The sequence below is a fragment of the Astatotilapia calliptera genome, chromosome 7, assembly GCF_964374335.1.
Source record: "Astatotilapia calliptera chromosome 7, fAstCal68.1, whole genome shotgun sequence".
In the NCBI taxonomy this organism is placed as follows: domain Eukaryota; kingdom Metazoa; phylum Chordata; class Actinopteri; order Cichliformes; family Cichlidae; genus Astatotilapia; species Astatotilapia calliptera.
This window is the reverse complement of record NC_137428.1, coordinates 29,707,715-29,716,658: the sequence shown is the minus strand read 5'-3', so window position 1 is coordinate 29,716,658 and position 8,944 is coordinate 29,707,715. Positions and strand designations below refer to the sequence as shown.

Here is an 8,944-nt window from a genome sequence, read left to right as displayed (position 1 = left end):
TATTTGTGTACTTTCTGGTGATTCAATAAAAAATTAGTCACATATCGCTCTGATAAACACAGATGGCTGAAAGAAATGTTTGATGGAACAAAGGAAACAAGTGTCTTGCTGCTAAACTTTTAAGTCACCATGGTTTAAATGAGAAAGTCTGTATGTAAAACATGAAAAACTCCATATCAGTGATATCTACAAAGGTGTACTCATTTCTTTGTAATGGTACTTTACTGTTCCAATGAAACAAAAAGAAAATCTCATTTTTAAAGTACATTTTTCGGCCATCCTGACCTATTTTCAGGGGCAAGAATGTTGATGTTAGACTGTGTTTTAAATCAGGTTGTGATCTTAAACTAACTATCACAGCACTGATTTCAGTTGTAATGTCAATTAGAATCCCAATTTGGCTTTTCTCCAGTCAGTGTTATGGTGAAATTTAACTTGTTCTTTTGTGTAATTGCACATGGCCCAGCAAAGGACCCCTTAGTAAGCTGTACAGCATAAGTTTTCAATTCACTTTTGTCAGAAAACTTCACAGTATGAGAAGTTACAGCACAGTTTCTCCAAACGTGTGGTTCTTTTTCAGCCAGCGTGCTTTTAGAGCATCTACATTAGCTCATGTAGTAAAAGTACAATCAGTAAGTGTACTTTAACGTTTGAGATTCCGAGTCACTCTTGCTTAGATCATGTGAACTATATCATGAACCTTTTTTTGTATAATGCATCAAACGTGTTCAAATCAGTTTATTTTCAATTTATTTTAACTAATCTAGAGACAAGCAACTCCTTTTTAGCTTCTGTTATGTATTTACCTCTCACACCTTAATCTAGATGTTAGTGTTCTCAGAGTTAACATGTCTCATGTTGCCATGTTGTATTTCTAATACCCAGCCTCAGTGTTCGCCCTGTTGACCCTCAAATCCAAACACCAATGATCTAGATATTCACAAAATTCATAAGGAGATTCTTAAGGTCTTAAGTTTTGTTGTTTTTATGTTTTACAAAAAAAAACTTCACATTTTTTATATTTTTAAACGAAAGTGACATGCAAGGATATTTTTCTTTAGTGATGTTGCTTCAGCAATCTCAAATACTAATTATTCTGGGAATTTTTATGGTCAAACTATGTGATTTTCCAAATGTGTGTGTGTGGAGTAAAATGACCTTGTTCTTATGATGTTGTCACCGTGAATCATTTAGGATTAACAACACAAATTGTATCGATAGCAGAAACAGTCTTATAACTTATAATTCTCACACGTTACCGCTAGTTTTACAAACGCAGTCTTCTTCAGCTCTGTTTATGTAGCTTTTATGAAACTGATTTTCCATAGTACAAGTAGAATTTAATTTTTCTTTGCTCTCCAGTATAAATGCAATAATTTGCAGGCTTTTTACTGAAACTCTCACAATGCAACACTCAATGCTCAGAGCTTCATATATCAACAGCTCTGAAAATATCTTCTTTTTTAAAGTAATGTAGGACAGGATCTCTCACTCTCTGTGTCTCAAAAAAAACCCAACTAAACTGGCAATCACCACTAAACAAATGAAAGTAGTTTATGGCTTTTTTATCAGCTGCATTTCTTTCATTTATGTATTGATCCCATTGTTTATTGGTAATGCTTTTAGGTCACTGTTTTAGCATGTCTGCCTCACACTCCATTTAAACAGTTTAACAGATAGTGGGGTCTGGTAAGGAAGTTGGGGGGAAGCAGACAACTCCACAGGAAGAGTCTTTTTGTCTTTTCTCCACTGTAAAAGATAGCAAGGCAGTGTGAAACTTTCTTTGCGGGAAAGACAAAACTGAGAGCCATGCTAGGCTCAGTGAGAGACTCTGCTCACCCTCTGCCCCAGCGATGGCAGTCCCTCACCAAGCTCGATTTCTGTTCTTTGTCTTGATTAAAGAATGTTAGCTACCGCTCATCGCTTGTCTGCAGGCTTTATTAAACGGAAAACTTCCACAACAACCTCTAAACAGTGGTTTATGGCTTTTTGTCACCTGCAACACCATGTAACACTTGGATGTTAGATTCTTTTACCAGTCAGTGTTGTTAGCCCCAACCCCCAGGCTCCAGGTGTCTGAGCTCTAACCCTGGCTGCCAAATGTCCCCCTGAGGCCTTTGTGCCTTTTACCACCAGACTAAGTTTGTAGTCCTATCTACTAATATTATTTTATTTTTTTATTATAGCACAAGGTTCAGTTAGGTTACTACTTTGACTTCCTCAATTTGAGCACATTTCTGACCCGATACTTTATCAAGCTTTTACTCGAGTGTTTTTGACACTAGCAGCTGTACTTCTACTTAAGTGAAAATTGCCTGCAATTTTGCCACCTCAGTTGCCACTTTTCTGGAGTTTGTACACTTTTTATATTGAAACGTTCAACGTTTTACGTGTTATCCTTGATCACAGTTCTAAACAAGTTAACTTTCTTCACTTCAAAGTAACCCAAAAAAGAAACTATATGTCCAGTTCTCTTTACTCCAAACCTGGTTTAAGGCTATGCTGTTGTTGTGATATGGCCATACAAATAATATTAAGTTGAATTAATCTTTTAAAAAAATGGCTGCTTCATGGCTACCTGTTCAGAGAATTTGCAGACTTTTATGGAAACTGTCACAATGTAACACTCTCACTGTCAAAACAGGGTTGATCCATGTTTCTATGAACACTGATTAATATATCAACAGCTCTGAAAATCCTTTTTTTTTTTTTTTAAGTAAAGCAGAACAGGATCTCTGTATCTCTAAAAATCCCAACAAAACTGGCAATCACCTCTAAACAAATGGAAGTAGTTTATGGATCTTTATCACCTGCAACACCATGTAACACCTAGATGTTAGACTCTTTTACCATCACATTTGCAAGGGTTTATGTGTTATCCTTGATCACAGTTCTAAATAAGTTAACTTTCTTGACATAAAAGTAGCCCAAAGAAGACAAATATATGTCCAGTTCTTTTTTACTCCAAACCTACTGATCGGAAAACATTATGTGATGCTGGAAGTTTTCATCCTATCCATCTGCAAAACAAGTTTACCTGTAAGCCAACACATTAGACGTAAGCAAATTTGTGAAATTCCTGAACAATGTGCTTTGTGGAGTAGCAGTAGTACTAGAACTAGTACTAGTAGTCCTAGTATTCTGCAGCAACCAGGCTTCAAGAGTGATCACTCTTCTGGCTTTCAAATGGTGAAAACATGTCACAGTCTTAACCGCAAATCAGAAATGTTGGTAAATTTAAAAAGGAATTTAAACGTCAGCTTTGACATAGACACAGACTTTATTAATGCCACACTCAGGAAATTCACATGTTACACATGATTTAGCTCACCTGCTAAATCCCCAGAGCAATAACCACATCAGCATCATTAGCCTGAGTGTTGATCCTCCAGGTGAGTGAGTGGAGTTGAGTGTGTGTGTGTGTGTGTGTGTGTGTGTGTGTGTGTGTGTGTGTGTGTGATCAGAGGTGAAGCTGCTTTCTGCAAAGTCTCATCAACAACCAGGAAGAGTCTAAAAGCACTAAACATGAAACAGACCATTTACCATACCCAACACTGAGCTCCTGCACAGTCAGATGGAGTGAAACATAATGTCCCAGTGGTGTTCTGTTGGATTTAGCAGGTGAGCGTTGTTGCCAGTCAAAACCTTTTTGGAAACTCTTTACAAGAATCAATGTAATTATTTGTTTTACTTGAATCAAATGTATTGGTTGTATATGACAAGTATTTGTAAATCATTAGTAGTTACTCTTGCATAGGTGTTTTGCTTGTTTTAAATTTGTGCACTATTTATTTTTATTTTTTGTATTTTGTAATGAATCTCTAATTCACTTTTTCTTCCAAAAAAAAGTTTTATTTCAGGTATATAAACCATTACATTTGATTCAAGTAAAACAAATAATTACATTGATTCTTGTAAAGTTTTTCCAAGAAAGTTTTATTTGATGTAACGGGTTTCCAAAATTATTTAATTTGATGTAATGAAACCAATAGATTTGAATGGGGTAAAACAAATAACTCGATTGATTCTTGCAATGCTTTTCCAAGAAAGTTTTATTTGATGTAACGGGTTTCCAAAAAAAAGTTTTATTTCAGGTATATAAACCAATACATTTGATTCAAGTAAAACAAATAATTACATTGATTCTTGTAAAGAGTTTCCAAAAAGGTTTTGACTGGCAACAACGCTCACCTGCTAAATCCAACAGAACACCACTGGGACATTATGTTTCACTCCATCTGACTGTGCAGGAGCTCAGTGTTGGGTATGGTAAATGGTCTGTTTCATATTTAGTGCTTTTAGACTCTTCCTGGTTGTTGATGAGACTTTGCAGAAAGCAGCTTCACCTCTGATCACACACACACACACACACACACACACACACACACACACACACACACACACACACACACACACACACACACACACTCAACTCCACTCACTCACCTGGAGGATCAACACTCAGGCTAATGATGCTGATGTGGTTATTGCTCTGGGGATTTAGCAGGTGAGCTAAATCATGTGTAACATGTGAATTTCCTGAGTGTGGCATTAATAAAGTCTGTGTCTATGTCAAAGCTGACGTTTAAATTCCTTTTTAAATTTACCAACATTTCTGATTTGCGGTTAAGACTGTGACATGTTTTCACCATTTGAAAGCCAGAAGAGTGATCACTCTTGAAGCCTGGTTGCTGCAGAATACTAGGACTACTAGTACTAGTTCTAGTACTACTGCTACTCCACAAAGCACATTGTTCAGGAATTTCACAAATTTGCTTACGTCTAATGTGTTGGCTTACAGGTAAACTTGTTTTGCAGATGGATAGGATGAAAACTTCCAGCATCACATAATGTTTTCCGATCAGTAGGTTTGGAGTAAAAAAGAACTGGACATATATTTGTCTTCTTTGGGCTACTTTTATGTCAAGAAAGTTAACTTATTTAGAACTGTGATCAAGGATAACACATAAACCCTTGCAAATGTGATGGTAAAAGAGTCTAACATCTAGGTGTTACATGGTGTTGCAGGTGATAAAGATCCATAAACTACTTCCATTTGTTTAGAGGTGATTGCCAGTTTTGTTGGGATTTTTAGAGATACAGAGATCCTGTTCTGCTTTACTTAAAAAAAAAAAAAGGATTTTCAGAGCTGTTGATATATTAATCAGTGTTCATAGAAACATGGATCAACCCTGTTTTGACAGTGAGAGTGTTACATTGTGACAGTTTCCATAAAAGTCTGCAAATTCTCTGAACAGGTAGCCATGAAGCAGCCATTTTTTTAAAAGATTAATTAAACTTAATATTATTTGTATGGCCATATCACAACAACAGCATAGCCTTAAACCAGGTTTGGAGTAAAGAGAACTGGACATATAGTTTCTTTTTTGGGTTACTTTGAAGTGAAGAAAGTTAACTTGTTTAGAACTGTGATCAAGGATAACACGTAAAACGTTGAACGTTTCAATATAAAAAGTGTACAAACTCCAGAAAAGTGGCAACTGAGGTGGCAAAATTGCAGGCAATTTTCACTTAAGTAGAAGTACAGCTGCTAGTGTCAAAAACACTCGAGTAAAAGCTTGATAAAGTATCGGGTCAGAAATGTGCTCAAATTGAGGAAGTCAAAGTAGTAACCTAACTGAACCTTGTGCTATAATAAAAAAATAAAATAATATTAGTAGATAGGACTACAAACTTAGTCTGGTGGTAAAAGGCACAAAGGCCTCAGGGGGACATTTGGCAGCCAGGGTTAGAGCTCAGACACCTGGAGCCTGGGGGTTGGGGCTAACAACACTGACTGGTAAAAGAATCTAACATCCAAGTGTTACATGGTGTTGCAGGTGACAAAAAGCCATAAACCACTGTTTAGAGGTTGTTGTGGAAGTTTTCCGTTTAATAAAGCCTGCAGACAAGCGATGAGCGGTAGCTAACATTCTTTAATCAAGACAAAGAACAGAAATCGAGCTTGGTGAGGGACTGCCATCGCTGGGGCAGAGGGTGAGCAGAGTCTCTCACTGAGCCTAGCATGGCTCTCAGTTTTGTCTTTCCCGCAAAGAAAGTTTCACACTGCCTTGCTATCTTTTACAGTGGAGAAAAGACAAAAAGACTCTTCCTGTGGAGTTGTCTGCTTCCCCCCAACTTCCTTACCAGACCCCACTATCTGTTAAACTGTTTAAATGGAGTGTGAGGCAGACATGCTAAAACAGTGACCTAAAAGCATTACCAATAAACAATGGGATCAATACATAAATGAAAGAAATGCAGCTGATAAAAAAGCCATAAACTACTTTCATTTGTTTAGTGGTGATTGCCAGTTTAGTTGGGTTTTTTTTGAGACACAGAGAGTGAGAGATCCTGTCCTACATTACTTTAAAAAAGAAGATATTTTCAGAGCTGTTGATATATGAAGCTCTGAGCATTGAGTGTTGCATTGTGAGAGTTTCAGTAAAAAGCCTGCAAATTATTGCATTTATACTGGAGAGCAAAGAAAAATTAAATTCTACTTGTACTATGGAAAATCAGTTTCATAAAAGCTACATAAACAGAGCTGAAGAAGACTGCGTTTGTAAAACTAGCGGTAACGTGTGAGAATTATAAGTTATAAGACTGTTTCTGCTATCGATACAATTTGTGTTGTTAATCCTAAATGATTCACGGTGACAACATCATAAGAACAAGGTCATTTTACTCCACACACACACATTTGGAAAATCACATAGTTTGACCATAAAAATTCCCAGAATAATTAGTATTTGAGATTGCTGAAGCAACATCACTAAAGAAAAATATCCTTGCATGTCACTTTCGTTTAAAAATATAAAAAATGTGAAGTTTTTTTTTGTAAAACATAAAAACAACAAAACTTAAGACCTTAAGAATCTCCTTATGAATTTTGTGAATATCTAGATCATTGGTGTTTGGATTTGAGGGTCAACAGGGCGAACACTGAGGCTGGGTATTAGAAATACAACATGGCAACATGAGACATGTTAACTCTGAGAACACTAACATCTAGATTAAGGTGTGAGAGGTAAATACATAACAGAAGCTAAAAAGGAGTTGCTTGTCTCTAGATTAGTTAAAATAAATTGAAAATAAACTGATTTGAACACGTTTGATGCATTATACAAAAAAAGGTTCATGATATAGTTCACATGATCTAAGCAAGAGTGACTCGGAATCTCAAACGTTAAAGTACACTTACTGATTGTACTTTTACTACATGAGCTAATGTAGATGCTCTAAAAGCACGCTGGCTGAAAAAGAACCACACGTTTGGAGAAACTGTGCTGTAACTTCTCATACTGTGAAGTTTTCTGACAAAAGTGAATTGAAAACTTATGCTGTACAGCTTACTAAGGGGTCCTTTGCTGGGCCATGTGCAATTACACAAAAGAACAAGTTAAATTTCACCATAACACTGACTGGAGAAAAGCCAAATTGGGATTCTAATTGACATTACAACTGAAATCAGTGCTGTGATAGTTAGTTTAAGATCACAACCTGATTTAAAACACAGTCTAACATCAACATTCTTGCCCCTGAAAATAGGTCAGGATGGCCGAAAAATGTACTTTAAAAATGAGATTTTCTTTTTGTTTCATTGGAACAGTAAAGTACCATTACAAAGAAATGAGTACACCTTTGTAGATATCACTGATATGGAGTTTTTCATGTTTTACATACAGACTTTCTCATTTAAACCATGGTGACTTAAAAGTTTAGCAGCAAGACACTTGTTTCCTTTGTTCCATCAAACATTTCTTTCAGCCATCTGTGTTTATCAGAGCGATATGTGACTAATTTTTTATTGAATCACCAGAAAGTACACAAATACAAGATTAAATATTTTATTTATTTATCAAAGATACATAATTACACATTGATACAATGAATAAGGTGTCTATAAAAATTACACATGGTGTAAGAAAAACATTATAACATACAAATACGTGTTTTAAGATAATCTGACATACTTTAAAAGCATAAGAATAAAAGTTTTTTTTTTAAAATCATGTTCTTTGATGATCACATTACATGTATCACATTTTTTAAAGCATAACGTAGGGTGTTCACAAAAACAGTTTTATGATTACTTTTTCCACAGTGCTTGTATGCCTCTTGCAAAACTATGTACTTATCACCATATGACATAATAACTCACGATTATGCAAGACCAGCCATGAAATGTCCGTCGCTTCATTACAATCATTTGTCCCCGCTGCTGCCCTCAGACCCAGTCTGTGGGGTAAAATTGCTTTTTTGGTGGTTCATAAAAAATATCTCAAAAAGCGATGTTAGTGAGGGGACCAGAAACACTGGGTTGCAGAGCAGTTGGTAAGGACTTGTATATTTCTGGAGAGTCTGCAAAAGCTGTCTTGCTCGTGCTCCTGATTGGATATGTGGAGCCCGGCTCTGATATCTCACTGGTGGCAGCTAAAGGTAGGCATGCCTTGGAGGCGGAGTTGGTCTCGGGCGCAATCTTTCAAACGAGCCTCACGGCATTTCAGGCAACCTCAGGCCGGAAACAACATCCGGTCACTCGCGGTCAAAATCCACGCAGAGCTGGTGTTTCGCAGGGATCAGGTTAACACATCTGGGTCTAAAAATATAAAGAAAAACAAAAAGAGTTTTAAAACACGCAAACTAGCAAAATATCAAAGGAGCATAACATAACAATAACAAGATGATATGAGATACCCGATGAGGCCATGATAGGTGATGTAGACATGTAATGTATAAACTTTTACGGGAGTTAAAAGTCGAGCTTATATATATTTTAAAGTGTATTGTACGTGGGATAGGCTCCAGCGCACAGCGCGAGCCTGAGAAAAGGATAAGTGGAGGCGAATGGATGGATGGATGGTGTATTGTACCTGTTACAAACCATTGTGATATTTATTTATTTTTTTAAATGAAAGGATTGACAGAATGGTAAAAAGGA

General features: G+C 36.4%; 1 long non-coding RNA gene across 1 annotated transcript; it reads right to left on the bottom strand.

Annotated features, from left to right (window-relative positions):
* Positions 1–2,723: 2,723 nt before the first annotated feature.
* On the bottom strand, positions 2,724–8,703 carry LOC145430053 (uncharacterized). Its single transcript, XR_013910457.1, has 2 exons — positions 8,673–8,703; positions 2,724–2,970 (listed from the first exon to the last, which is right to left on the bottom strand). It is a non-coding gene; the product is annotated as an uncharacterized LOC145430053 (long non-coding RNA).
* Positions 8,704–8,944: the final 241 nt, after the last annotated feature.